The following is a 15,238-nucleotide window of genomic DNA, read 5'->3' as shown; positions in this document are numbered from 1 at the left end:
TCGGATCGTAAATCGTAAGATTCATAATTAAGTAAGTATTTTTTTAATAATCTATAAGATCTTATTAAAGTATTTTAGATATAAAATATTTATTTTGAAGTAATATGTTTAATGTGTGCATACATTTAATTTTACATTAAAATTTTGAAGGCTTATAAAAAAGATGAACCGCCTGTTAGATAGTGGATATAGAGAATGGTTGGGCTCATGTATCATAAGGCATTAAGGCCCATTGTTCAAATATTTAATACAACACGTCAGCACCATATTCCCAAAAGCCCAGTCAACAATAATTCAACGTTGTTTGTTTCTAGATAGAGCCATTAAATTCTGACCACTCATTTTCTAAGTAAAGCTTTAACTTTTAAGTCAGACTTCATAAAACCCTAGATCTGGTTTTATGTTATAGTGGTTTTGCACAGCTGCCATAGAAGAAGCACACTTAGATGAAGGATACAGGAGAAAATGAAGGAACTAAAGAAAAAGCTACCACCTTTCTCACTTCTCAACCCCTTTCTTTATTTCCTTTCTTTTTTTTGTTTCCATACGTAGTTAAACATAAAACGTCAAATTTTTCTTTGATTTCAAGAATCGTGGAATCGTAAAATCATGCAATTTATTCCGATTCTACGTTTATTCTGATTCTACTATCTAACTCGCGATTTTGTAATGATTCTGGCAATCTCCGACTCTTTTATACGATTCAGATCTTTCCCACTCCGACTCCATCTGAGGTACGATTTTGATAACACTGGTCGTACCCGACCCATATCCCGTACCCGTATCGGTATCTTACCCATGTCACACGGGTGCAAGGCATAAAGTGTCGTATTCGTGCATCATAGCTTATTATTATAAAAAACTTACTACAAGCTTTCGCTATTCCTCTTCTCCAACTTTCTTCGGTTGTTTATAGGGTTTTCCTTATTGTTCATTGCTGCTCAACATCCCCCTTCCTACCGGTAAGCTATCTTTAATCTTGGACATCGCATGTTTTCAAGTTTGTTTTTTGGAATATTTTGCTATGAAAATATTATTGTTGGTTTGACTGATAACTGATAAATTCTCTGCACCATTGTTGCTTTCGCTCTTATTAATGGCTGGAAAAATTGTTGCCATGGTGTTCTGATAAATGGAGATTACTAAACCTCTTATTAAGACTTTGAAGTTTTTTTTTTTTTTCCTTTTTAGTGAATTTAATTGAAATGTTTTTATTGCACAATTGAAATATAGTGGTTTCCATCCTTCGATGGTTTTCATTGTCGTTTAGAGCCTACATATCGAGCTCTTTAAATGCATGTTTCATTACTGAAATAAAATATATATATCCATTCAATTTATAGGGAATTTTGTTTTATAAATTGCTCTCAGTTTCTTTTTCGACGTTTTTTTTTTATTGTACTACATGAAATCCTCAACAATTCACCGTAAAGTAGCTTCTGTTGTTAATTTGGTGTCCAATGTGAATTCTTGGAGGCTTGACATGCAATGGTTTTCGAGGTTGTCTGCATCACTTACTATATGATGTTAGCTTAGTGTTCGCTAATTCTAATTCGATCTTTATGAAGTACTACCATGATAGACATGTGAGCCCTTGATTCCACCGAAACTAAAATCTATTACAAGTTCCACTATTTTTATTTCTTAGTGTTTCAAGGAAAATCTCATGTTTTAACCAACAGAAATTATGCTTGGGTTTCAGTGTTCAAATGTTTCGACACACACTCATGAACTGAGATTGTGTGTGTGAGTGCGAATGGAAGGCTTATGTAATTCAATTACCTTTTCTTGGCTTTTTATATCCAAAAAATTTTCATGCTTCACGTTGGAGTCTACATACGAAAATTAAACATCCAAGTAGTCACATGCTCATGACCAAAGCTGGGGAGGCATCATACAACTAAATATATAACACAATCCAAGAATGACGACAGGCCAAAGAGGTAAACAAACAAATAAAAGAAACTTAAGTGATCAAACTTGCTTTTGGTCCATTAGGTAATGAGATTATGTGTTGTCTGGTGGTCGTGGGATTTTGTTACAATATTGCTACTTAGTTCATTATGTGCAGATGCTACTACACCCTAAGAGTGAAAATGGGTATATGGTTCAGCTCTCAAGTTATTAAAGGAACTGGAACTTGACACCCCTCTTTGATTTTGTGCATTTTTTGTTTCCCGATTCCTACTATAAGTATAATGTAATTTTTTGCTATTATTAGATTAATGCTTATACTAAATTTAGTTTGTCTACACATTGGGCTATCATACAATTCTTTTTCTATGGAAATATTGAGTGACGAGTATTAGGAATTTCATTAAAGTGTATGATTGGTACAAGTGCAATATATAACAACAATCTCTTTCATGCTAAATTCAAGGTATCCCAAGTCTTTTTGATGTGTCTATCTCGCTAGCTAGCTAGCTAGCTCTTTGTCCTTATGTACACAAATGTGGCATGGAATTAATCACAAGCACAACACATGCATCTGACTTTTTTTTTTAAACTAAATATGTACCTTACACAAGACTTGACATGCAATGATTCTCCAGGTTGTCCACATCACTTGCTATGTGTAGTTTCCTTTAGAGTTAGCTAATTCTAATTCTCTATTGATAACTAAATTGATAGTGTTTCAAGGAAAATATGCTATTTTAACCAACAAAAATTATACTTGGCTTTCAGTGTTTAAATGATTAGGATACCAATTAGATGTGGGGTATTATTGCGGGGTTTGATCCCAAGGTTTGGTCATCTATTCATTTTTCAATCTATTTGATCATAGGCTTATATGTGATAGAATCTATTTACTTACTTCACAATTTGGTTTTATGAGATGTCTTTTGAATTATAGGCCCTGTGTTTAGTCATGGCCAGTTATACGTTGCCCTTTCTAGATGTACTTCTTCAAACAAAATCAGTGTCATCCTTCCACCAGATTCTATGGACGAAACACTAATGTTGTCTATCCGGAAGTGCTACTTTAGTTTCTCTAAAAGTAATGTTATTAATTTTTTTTTCACGTCTTCCTCAATTAACCTTTCCTTAGGAACACATTGAGATAAGGTGTTGCTTTTCTTGCATTTATTTTTCTATGTTGTTATTTAATTGGCTGTTATTATTTGATCAAAAAGGATTTCTATAATTGTGTATTTTAGAATTTCACCCTTCTTGCAAGCGGAATCGATTGGACCCTGTAGCTAAAACTTGCAGATAGAGGTGTAGTTTTCCCCTACTCTTCTCTCGCACTCTTGATTATTTTTCAAATCATTGTTTTTTCGTTTTGGCCTCAATACAAAGAAATACTAGGTGTACGTGGCATATTATTCAGTGTTTGTAGAATCTTTCTTGCGTGGTTGTGTAGCCCTTCTTGCAAGCAGAATCGATTGGACCCTATAGTTAAAACTTGCAAATAGAGGTATAGTTTTCCCCTACTCTTCTCTCGCACTCTTGATTATTTTTCAAATCATTGTTTTTTCGTTTTGGCCTCAATACAAAGAAATACCAGGTGTACGTGGCATATTATTCAGTGTTTGTAGAATCTTTCTTGCGTGGTTGTGTAGTATTGCTTTTTCAGTTGATTCTTTATCCTTGCATAGTTATTCAAGCAACACCGTCTCTTGACAAGCTTCTTTTTGTGTATGTATATGGTGTATGGATAGATGATGGTCGTTGAACAAAATAGAAGCGTATCAAAAGCTAATTATCCCTCAATAAGTAAAGAATGAGTAGGGTATCGTTCCACTTTTAAGTGTATGTTTATATGAAGGACAGGACTGGAAAGGGGGTTTGAGGGATTAAAAACTATTATTATATATTTTAGATTCTAATGCTAAACTAAACTAAACTAAACTATTGAGAATTTATAAGAAAGAGAATTCAAGAGATTAGAATCCACCAATACTTTTGATCTATGACCTTCTGCTTCATGGTTGTTCTCACAAGTAGACTACAATTAGGCAATCAAGCGAGTGTCGATGCCCTCTTGGACAAAACATCGTTAACAAATAACTCTACTTAAGGTTGTTCCTATGTTCATGTTACTAGTATCTTCTTCCCTTTTATGTGAGCTTGGGCAGCTATTCAATGAATCACCATCTAAGGCAAACACAAGGAATACTTCTCTTACTCTAAAACATTACACAACTAGAAAAAAGTAGAAAATAATAGTATAATATTCAATTACAATAAATAAAACCCTATTCTAGCATTATATTCAATTGCAATAAATAAAAGCATGTCACTAGCAAATATTCAATTGCAATAAATAAAACCCTAAACTAGCATGATATTCGATTGCAATAAATAAAAACCTTAATCTATACTTCCATCCCCTGGTCTGGGCAATGGAACTAATAACTAAAAACATAAAAAACTAACATGATTAAAGAACACAATGAACCAAAAGAATCATTGAACCTTAAGCACCGGCTTCATCTTCTCCCTTGATTGAAGGGAGAAGATGAAGGAGAAGATTAAGGGAAATAACTAACATGATTAAAGGAGAAAATTAGTCTTCCATAAAGAAGGAAGAACACAAAAAACGATAAGAAGAAGAGTCGAAGAAGATAAAACTAGAAAGACTAATTTATTAAAACTCAGCTAGTTAAAACCTATCTTTTATTATTAATATCTCTCTGCTTCAAGTTCTGGAGACAAGAATATAAGTGAATTGGCAAATTACATGAGGCACTTAGGTCATCTATTTATAGAGGTTACAATGAGCTCTAGAAGCATTCCAAACCATCATTTGTTTTCTAATACAAATAGACTTCTTTCAGAGTCCAACTTCGTCTCCAAAACTAAGAAGGAATTGGCTACAATGTTGATTCATGCGTCTCAGACGCGATCAATGCGTCTGGACGCTCGATCCATGCGTCCCAGACGCGTTAGCCGATTTTATCTCTTCTGCTCTATCCTTCTATCCTCTTTTGCGGGCTTTGGTCCAAGCAACAAATCCTTTGGCCTTGGGCTTCCAAATAGGCTTTAAAATAGGTCCAAGTTGCATCTTTAATAGCTCCAATTCCTTGGCCTTCTCCATGATTGTCCACGGGCTTCCCATGTGATCTTTAATGCTCCGAATTACTCCGTTTTACCCCTTTTTCTCTAATATTCCACAAAACTCTCTCTTTGACCTGTAGAATCATAAAACAAAACTTACAAACACTATTAGTCCACTAAGATGGCTAAACAAGAGGCATAATCGAGGGTTAAATAGCACTTTTTGAGCACTTATCATCTCTGCAAATAGTTGTTGTTGATGTTGGGTTGGGGAAGAATAGTCACTTTTTGTCTAGCTTTGACATGTATCAGGTCATAAAAAAAAGGAGTTATAGGCATAATACGCGAGGTCACTGCTTCTGCCCTACTCAAGTTATCTGTTCTAAGTGTTGTGCATAAATGAAATCTTTAGGCTTAATTTATCTGTTCCAAGTGAGTTTTTGGTTCTACAACGTAACTGTTGTGCACTTGGTTGAATCATTTCTTATTACGTCTTTAAAAAAAGTGATTGAGCACTAAGCACTTGATTGTATATGATAAAGTAGTAACAGGTCTAGGTGTATATGATATATTGTATATGATTTCTCGGAAGGGTTTCTGCTTTATCTTGCCAATTCACTACACAGTCATCTTTTGCAACTGCGATTATTTTTTTCTCTTGTCAGTCATGTTAAGGGTTTTTTAATTTTTTTTAAAGTCATGTTAAGCTATAAATTCTGGGGTTGGGTTTTTTTCATCGTGCCAACATTTCCAAGATATTAAGGGGTACTTTCCAGCACAAACTTGGTTGTACACTATGAAATGTTGACCATCAGCCTTCAGGAAGCAAGGTTCATGACTCCAATCATTCATCAATGTCCCTTTCTCTAGCATTTGCTCTGGATTGTATCTCTTCTGCTGAGATAAGACTAAGATGATCCTCTTATATTGTTTTGGTCATCCAGTACACAACATTTAGGAATTTCAATAATATAGATGCATTATAACAGGTGTATGGTTGTGTTTAATACAATTATTTGGTTGCAATGATGGAATTACAACTATATAGGAAGAACATGACAGTGTTAAAAAATGGTTTTTGTTGTCGGTGAAGGAGGGGATTAGCTTTGGATAATGTTCTATATATTAAAAAAATACTTGGAGATGTAGCGGAACATGCATACTCATTAAGGTACGCCTACACCTTTTCTTTATTTTGGTATGGTTAATAGCTTATTTTTGTTTCATCCATGTTCAAGGTTTTTAACAATTCACTGTGAATTTAATTTTACTCGTTGGATTATAATTGAGATACTGAAGACGTTGAAACAAATTGTTCTGTGAATAAAGAATTTAAGGTAAGTAATAACGAAATCAGGCTTTTATGTTGTGGATACTTAGTGAGTTGGTGGTTGAATTTAAATATCTCTTTATGTATACACATCCTTGAAACGGAGAATGTAGAGTCATCTCCTTACTATCATTGACTCATAGTAGTATTGGTTTTCTATACAAAGATATTATATATTAACTAACGAGGCATGTCAGAATGTAAGACAAGACATAGATTTGAAAATTGTTATCCAATAAATCCTAATAGTGCAACATTGCCATTTGTGGATTTTGGGGTACAACGTGTTCCCTAGCATTGCATATTACAGAAAATAGCAGGATTGTATTATGTATGCATGTCACTCCAGTATTCCATGGAAAATAATGTTTTGGACTCATTTAAATAAGTGAATTGATTCTTATCTTTCTATATGCTATACACAAATCCTTTGATGGTAACAACCCTTGAATTGGAACAATATATGAAGCTCTTTACTGTCTTCTAGGTAAGCATTATCAAGAGTTGCATGTTTCAAGGATATTGACAGGAAATGGTTAGTTCTTTCACTGAACTTGGTTCAATGTGCTATTAACAAGGTCATGTTGGCATCGTGTGTATTATTATTTTTGTAGGTAGCGTTTGAAGTTATTCAATCCGAGATGTCATTGTAGGAATATGTCTACTTTTTTGTCGTGGTAAATAACTAGTGTGTGAAATTTATGATAAGTTAATTAAGAAGGATTTAAGAAACAACGATTAAATTCTTTCTAAATTTTGTTGTTTATTATATAGTCTCTTAAGATAATAATGTTCATATTTTCTTTGTTTTTCAGTGAGCGAGAGGTGAGCTTCTCAACAATTGTCAAGCATGCTCTATCAAGCCTTGCTGCTAGATAACAAGAATTTGATGTCAAACTTTGTCAAATACCTAGATGATAATTTAAAGATTTGTTTTTCCCATTGAAGATGTGTTTAATCGGATGAACAATCAGTGGCCTGCAATAATAAGCATATGTGTTCTCCTAGTTTGATCCTACTTTCCAGCGCACTGAGTTGCTTTGTAATGCCTTAATTGCTGCAGTTAAGTCTGACTCCACCCAACCATTTGTGCACCCCATCTCAACTGCCTTAGTTATATTTTCAACTATTGCTCGACTCAGCCACATAGTTTGTGTCTATACCCAGGCCCCCTATGTAAACCTCCTATTAACTTCTCCTGTATGCTTCCTAAAGATACATGACACTACTGACCAGCAATCGAAATGTACAATGAGGTGAAACTATTGAAGCAGGTTCAATGGTTTCGTTCCTGTTCTAAATATAAACTTTTTGCACGAGTCGGTTAGTCCCTATATTCTTCATGTAAGTTCAGTAGGGTCTGGTCATAAGCTCCCAGAGGAAAGTCTTTTTAAATCCTATATTTCTTTCTCTCAAGCAGGTTTACATGGACATTATGTATAACAATGGGCATGAATCCTCTCCATGATGATCTGATTTTCAAGATTCAGGTAGTTTGAACCTCAGTTACCTCACCAACCACTAGAAAGACATTGGACTTTGTACATTTGCGGGTTTATATAAACTTTGAATGATGTTAGGAGTTGGGACTGTTAAAGTAAACTATGTCTTTTGGTTATGGTCATTGAGGTGAAACAACTTGCTAAGTTGCTATGCACTTGGATTTTCGAACACGACTTCCATATAGGCGTCAAATAGAATACACCCTGGGAGTTGGGAGGATTAGCCAATTTCAAGTCATATATCTGTAGAACAGAAAATAAATTTTGAACGATCTCATTTGGCATGTTAGTATAGCAGGAGTACCGGCTAATATCAAAAAGAAGAAAACTAAGATCAAGGAAGACAATTGGACGCCAGTTTGGGATGAAGAGTTTCTATTTCCATTAACTATTCCAGAATTGGCTCTGCTTCGAATCGAAGTACATGAATGATAATAGTAAAATTGATAGTTTTAATAATGAATAAAGCGATGAAACTCTAAACGCAAGTAAAACTAAAACTGAACTATACTCGTAATTATCAAAGATTTCTACTCTCGATACTATTGAAGTAGAGTTGGAATAAAAGATTCGTTCCACTCCTAGTTCTTTAGCATCCAAGTTTCCTACGACTATCAATCCTACCAAAGTCAATGAGAGCTTTACGAATTATACTACGAAATGCTACGGAATACTAAAGTTTGAATCTAGAATAAGAATTAGGAGGGAATTGAATCCACCTTAAATCCAACTTAAGAAACTAGCATAAATTGTTGTAATCCAATTATTACGTTCTTACGGTAAGAATTGGTCGTTCTAATCCCTAATTATACATGGCATCTCTACCAATTCATAACTAGCATGTGAGGACGTCCACCCATTCTCATGGCGAATCAACGACCTTCTAGAGTGGAATAGACTCTTACAACGATTTTATACTACAGAATCAAGTTTTCATCAATGCTTCATCAAACCCCTCTAATGGAGGTTTAGCCTTGATTCATCAAACTATCATTTCCATATGAAATTGAATAAGACATAATATAAAGATTCTAACTTTATTAAATTCAACTAAACAATAATTGAAATCTAAATTAACAACTAAGAAATCATTAACGACTAAGAATTGAAATTAGATCTAAGCAATTTTAAATAACAAAATCAAAATTATCAAGAACTAACTATTTTATTTATCTAATGAATGATAAACAATGATTCAATACTGAAATTAAAACAAGAATAACAACTAATTAATTAATTGAAAAAACTAGATCTAGAACTAAGCTTTAATGGCTACTCTAATAGGTACTTTCTATCCTAAGCTAATTGATACTTAAGAGCTAAGTCTTGTGTGTGGAAATGGAGGAGACCAGATCCACATTTTCGTGCATGGGCTGAGAATCCATGTTTTGGGCCGGAAAATCAAGCCCAAAGCCCAATTTCTTTAGTCCACAGGGCCCTTTTCAGTTGGCTTTGACTTCAATAAGCTTTTCGTGCACTTCTGCTCCTCCGATTGGGTCAAGATTTGAACTATTGGAAAGCTCTTTCCGAGATAGTTGTTTTGACATAAGGTACGCCCAATTCTGAGGCCTGAGTCCAAAGATACGGTCTTTGGAAGTTCTGCTAACTTTTATATGTTGTTTATGCCCGTGTTGACTCTGACTGTTCAGCTTCTGACCGGGCTTTATAAATGCTTTTTCTCCTTGAATCTTGGCCTTTAATCATAGAACTTCTTAGCAACCAACCCTTGCTCCTTTATATCGCCAAAGTGGCACATTTCTGCACATAATTGACTTCAATGCCTGAAATACATAAAAGCACGTAATTAGCATTAACTCTTATTTATTACTCGCATAATTGGTCTAAAAGTATTATTGTTAAGGGGTTAAAACTACAGTTTTGGACTCTTATCAAACCACCCCCAAACAGCATTTTGCTTGTCCTCAAACAAATATGAGAAATTAGCATAAGTGACCAAAAATGGAGTCCTAACTAATCTCGTTTCGCCGAGTGCGATTGCATTGACCATATGCAACAAGGCCTTAAACCACTTGGAATTCCCTAGTGGACGAGTTGTAGCCTCGTGAGAGTTTTCCAATGAAGGTACTCACAAACTTCATCTATATTACAACGACTCATAAATAAAACTATTATTTCCTTATCTATGTCTCTATTATCTATACATCTCACTAGCAATGAATACAGAATAATCAAGTCGAAACCTAAGCTAATATATGCATAATAATCAATCATCTACGAATAAACATATATACAATGAGTAATACTATGAGATGAACTAGCGGGTTAAGTTTTAGAAAACTTCGAATAAGCGTCCTTAAGTAGGTCCTCACATAAATGTCAAGACAAAACCACTCGATTTTTCCGCTCAAGTTTAAGCTACTCCATTAATGCGGTGGGCACACTTTACCTTACAAACTCTATGACACACAAGGAAGCCGGAGTCGATCAAACACATCTGCCACTTACTATCACACTAACCTATTCCTAATTGAGCTAGAGATCTTTATTAGGTGTTGTAGGGATTAGGAGATGGTTTAAGAATGAAAGAAATGGATATTCAAAAATGACAAGTCTGAGATAATAGAGGTTTCATATTATGCAACTAGAGAAACCCTTGTTCTTTACTTTTGCTTCTACACTTTGTTTCCATCCTTAGCCATTTTTTTTTCCTTTTTCCTTGGCTTTTGACTTCTTGATTCTATTTTTGGAGTTCTAACTTTTTTTTTTTTTTTTCTTTTTTATTTTTTTTTATTTGGATGGAAACTTATTTTTCTCATCTGAAGCGACTAACAAATTCTTGATTTCAAAGGCTCTTCTCTTTTCTATTCTTCATCTCTATTCTCAGACTTATTCAAAGAATTGGGTAGGTTGATTTTTTTTTTTTTTTTTTTGTAACAGGGTAAAGGATTTGTGGTTTATGAAAGGCTAAAGAAAGGCTCAGAGGGGCGACTAGCGGAAAATAATTCATAGGTTTGAATTTCTGGCTATATCGATCCAAAGAGGGCCTAAATTCTCGCTTAGGATATGGTATAGTAATCAAGCAAGTGGACGTGTGATTTCTCTATCCGGATTTTACTTCTCCCTTGTGTCATTTCTCAAATGTTCACTCATATAAGGCTTTAATTAGGCTATATTCTCACAGGATATGTAGAATAAGTACTCTAGCCTAGATTTCAGAAACTTACTGCCAACAATCATAGATACTCATGTAACATATTTATAGATAGATGCAAGGATTATTACCTACATATTAGCCTAAGTTTCTAAAAACTATTCTAATGCAAAAGCTACATGAGACTTCTAGATTATTGAGAGCATAAAGAAAGAAAACAATACCAATATTCCTAAGTGTATAGCATACTTTTTATTTATATTTTTAAATTTTTTGAATTTTTTTTAACTAGAAAACAAGTGCATATTAGAAATATCTATATCCTAACAGATGTCTTAATTACACGTGTTTCTATGCTCCCCCCCCCCCCCAAACAAGAAACATGCTTTGTCCTCAAAGTATTTAAATAAATAGGTTAGAGAAATACTATTGAAACGCGTGAAATTCTGGAACATATGCAAAATAAGATTAAACATACTAATATAGAAAAGAAAAATTGACGCAACTCTATAAGAGTTCCACCCGTAATGGGGTTAATGAGAAACAAATTGCTTGGGACATAAGCAGACACTAACTGAAATAAAAACTAACCTTAACTTCTGTTTAAGCATTTTCCTCCTCATCCTTAATAAAGAAATGAGGTTCCTTCGCATCCTGCCATGCCATGGTAATTTGCCAGGCTTCACGCCACTTATCGTCTACTATAGCTAACCTGTCAAGCGCCATTTGGTCGGATGGGGTGTAAGGCGCAACCTTATGAGGTTGTATCCTCTACCCGTGCCAAGTCATTGTACAGAACGATCGAATAATACAATTGGTGGGTCTCACAATGTCGACCCCAACCCAATCTATGAAACGGGCACAAAAAACAGGGAAGAAACATAGCATTATACAGCAAATTAAAACAGGCATAAGAAGGTACTCATGCCTCTTGCTATGGGCTCGGGCTAAACTAGACATTAGGGTATGGGGAATATCATAGAGTGTACATCCCCCAGCTAAAGCAAGGAAAATATCACAAGTTTCGTCATTCACAGAAGAATAACGCCATTCCCCTCTAATGTTGAGCATGATCCAAAACATAACAGTGCCCACGTTCATAGACAGGCTACCAAGGGCGACGTTATAATCCCCTTGGTCCTCTATCCTAAAGATTCCTACCCCGTAATGCTCATGCAAATCATCATAGTTGTACATGTATATATTATCTACCAAATAGGCCCATGAGTCTTGTATTTCGGCCGGCATAGCAAGTCAAAATACAAAGGCTAGCAAGAACCTGGAAAGTTCCATTGGTTCATCCCCGATGGTGATGGAGAACACTTGTTTTCCATCTGGTCTATCGAAGAACTTACAATTATCATAAAAATAAGATGTAAGTGCGGGAGAATAAAGTTCATCAGGACTTACCAATAGTGGCTCCCATCCTGCTAGAATGATCACTTCGCGAAACCACGCACCATAGGTGTCACTTTGGAACAAGTCTTCAAAAGACTGTTCCGGTATGATACGAGGGAATGTCATCCCCAATAAACTCGTTGGAATAGCTGCGAAGGATCCTGGAACAACCAACAAAAAATTGGAATTTTTCTTGGCCACGGGGTTCTGGGCGCGAGGTGCGCCTTGGTGATTTTCGAGTACCAGGCACTTGGGCGCCAGGCGCGCTCACTTGGTGCCTGGGATGGGCGCGGGTCGTGCTTAGGATGAAAACTAGAAAAATAGTGTTGTGGGCGCAGGTCGCACTCAGCTCAGGGCTTGGTAGGGCTGGTCGCCCGATGAAATTGGGGCCGATTGCCTAGAAGTAGGTCGCGCTCCTCCATCAGCAGCAGCGACTCAGCCGCTAATAGTGCTAAAATGGATAAGAAAGATGGGAATCATGGGAATGAAAGGTGAGAGATGAAAGTGAGGTGTAGTGTAGGTTGTGAGTGTAGAATGAATGAAGTTTTTATAGGTTTTAAGTTGCTAAAACGAATCGGGAAGTTGCCAAAAAGTTTTAAGGCAATTGCTGGAAATAAAAAAATTTCCAAAACCGAAAACGGAAACAACCCATATTCTCTATTCCAAAACAAACCTAATATCTTTTAGGTTGAATTTATGATAGAAACTGCCTAACTCATCGAGATTTCATCCTATCACAATATATATTCATAGTCATGCCCATATCGGCAATATTCCCAACAATCATCGCAAAATTATATAATAAATTTGTGGATCATATAAAAATCATGCTAGACTAACTAATACCACCCCCAAACAATTCGGGAAGGTGGGATTAACGATAAAAACAATGCACAATTTGAAAAGAACCATATTATATTAAAAAATGAAATTCAAACAACATTTTAACTACCGAATTTAAATTTAACTACTGAATTTCAAAAAACTTAATATCCGAACTAATAAAAACAATAAAAATAACTAAATAACATCGAAACACCAAATTTTTCGAAACACCTAGCCACGTGATGAAGATGAGATGGAGATTGGGCCTGGGATGAAGAAGGGCCCGAGCCATCCGTCCTTTGACGACGACGCTCATGCCTCTCAGACTCATCTGAATCAAAACCTTCCAGGGGTGGCATGCGTCGTAGAATCTCTACTTGGAACAGGCGTTGTGCTTCCATTGTTGCATTCATCTCTACATATTGCGCATTGTGACGCTGAAGGAGTGTCTCCATGTTACACAAGAGATCCTCCTGACCCTTTTCGAGGTTTTCAAAACTCGTCTGAAGGTTCTTTTATTTATTTCGAATTATAATATGTCTATCCCGTACATCTTCACAAATAGCATAAATGCAACGCACGCCAGTATGCAACACTGACATGCGTTCTGATTCAGACATACATTTTTCCAAGGCATCTTCATCCAAACATGTCATGTCCTCCATTTCCTCATCCGAATCAACCACCCTATCCTCTGGCAACATCCAAGTCTTTTGGATGCACTCCGTATAAATAATTTCATTTAAATGTAATTTCAACATAGTCCCCCCCCCCCCAAGACAACATTATCTTCGTAATTAAAGCAAGGAATGGTGCAATACTCTTCCCAACTCCTTTAATCATATTTATCAAAAACTCGAGGATACAGAATTCATACATCTTCTCTTGCAATATCCAAATAACGTGCAGACATGTCAAACCGATGTCGCTCACTTTCTCCTTCCCAATGATGTTCTTACCAATCCACTGAGCTACAGCCAGTTGGTTGGTTCGCAGAGATGACTATCGAGCACAATGAGAATTCGGATTGTATTGACCTTCCATGAGAGTGTCGTTGAAGGTGTGCACATAACAAAGTATTCAGGTGGAACTAAATAATCATATAGGAATTAAGCACTAAATAATTAATACTAAATAATCATCAAGTTCCCTGCAACCCTGAAAACAAAGTGCTTTAGATTCACCCATGGCGGTGGTATGTCGTTGTAAAAATGATATCCCAACACCAAAGTCACTCGACAGCAATGATACATGTCTTGTTTGATAGAGAGGTTGTTTCGAACTTAAAAAGCTACTTGGAAAACCTGGTGGTGCCTATATTGTATTTAAGATTCATCGATGAAACAAGCATAGTAAGTGTTGCAACACTAACAGTAGGAAAATACATAGGTTTGATCCCAAGAGGGCACGCTAAGGTTGGAACCCAGTAAGCAAGATCAAAGAAAATGAAATTTGGTTTGAGATGTTGTAGAACAACTTTTACTTGGTCTTGTGTGAGATCAAATGCTTGAGCAAAAAGACTTCCTTTGTGTAATGGTACATCTGACATGGTTTCGACACCAACAGCGAGACCATCAACTGGAGGAATGTCAATAGATATGAACTTGATGAGATCTGATTTGTGATTGAGTTGGCTGAATTTGTGTTGGAATGAAGAAGGTGATTCTATGACCTCTTTCAGCAAATTTGTTTGAGAAATGAAGGTATTGGGTGATATGACCCATGGCAAACCAAGGAAACATAGCTATGTGAAATGTGGGTGTAGTGACCATTTTCACTGGAGTGTGTTATGCAGCAGTGCAACTCTTGTGATTGTAAGGATTACCAAAAAAAACGCTTGTGAATGTAAGGATTATACATACCTAGGGAAGATGGAGTATGGTTTTAGGCCTAGAGATCTCACTAAGTCACTAGCATCGATAGTCCCCACTTAACCACCTTGTACTTGATCAAGGTGTGGGGTCTTTTCTGAAACGCTTATGTACTTGGTAACTACTGTGAAATATGCAGTAAGTACAACATATCATAGTTGTTTGTGGCTGGAAAACTAGCTGATGCCCTGTAATTTCT

At 35.8% G+C, this 15,238-nt stretch overlaps 2 long non-coding RNA genes across 2 annotated transcripts; both read left to right on the top strand.

Annotated features, from left to right (window-relative positions):
• The first annotated feature begins 374 nt into the window (after positions 1-374).
• Positions 375-3,600, top strand: LOC147496560 (uncharacterized). Its single transcript, XR_015196606.1, has 3 exons — positions 375-734; positions 917-962; positions 2,072-3,600. It is a non-coding gene; the product is annotated as an uncharacterized LOC147496560 (long non-coding RNA).
• A 1,692-nt stretch (positions 3,601-5,292) lies between these two features.
• LOC147496559 (uncharacterized) lies at positions 5,293-7,507 on the top strand. Its single transcript, XR_015196605.1, has 3 exons — positions 5,293-6,172; positions 6,819-7,008; positions 7,147-7,507. It is a non-coding gene; the product is annotated as an uncharacterized LOC147496559 (long non-coding RNA).
• The last annotated feature ends 7,731 nt before the right edge of the window (positions 7,508-15,238 follow it).

Source organism: Coptis chinensis, chromosome 5, assembly GCF_015680905.1.
Source record: "Coptis chinensis isolate HL-2020 chromosome 5, ASM1568090v1, whole genome shotgun sequence".
Classification (NCBI taxonomy): Eukaryota; Viridiplantae; Streptophyta; class Magnoliopsida; order Ranunculales; family Ranunculaceae; genus Coptis; species Coptis chinensis.
This window is presented reverse-complemented; position numbering and strand designations above follow the sequence as displayed.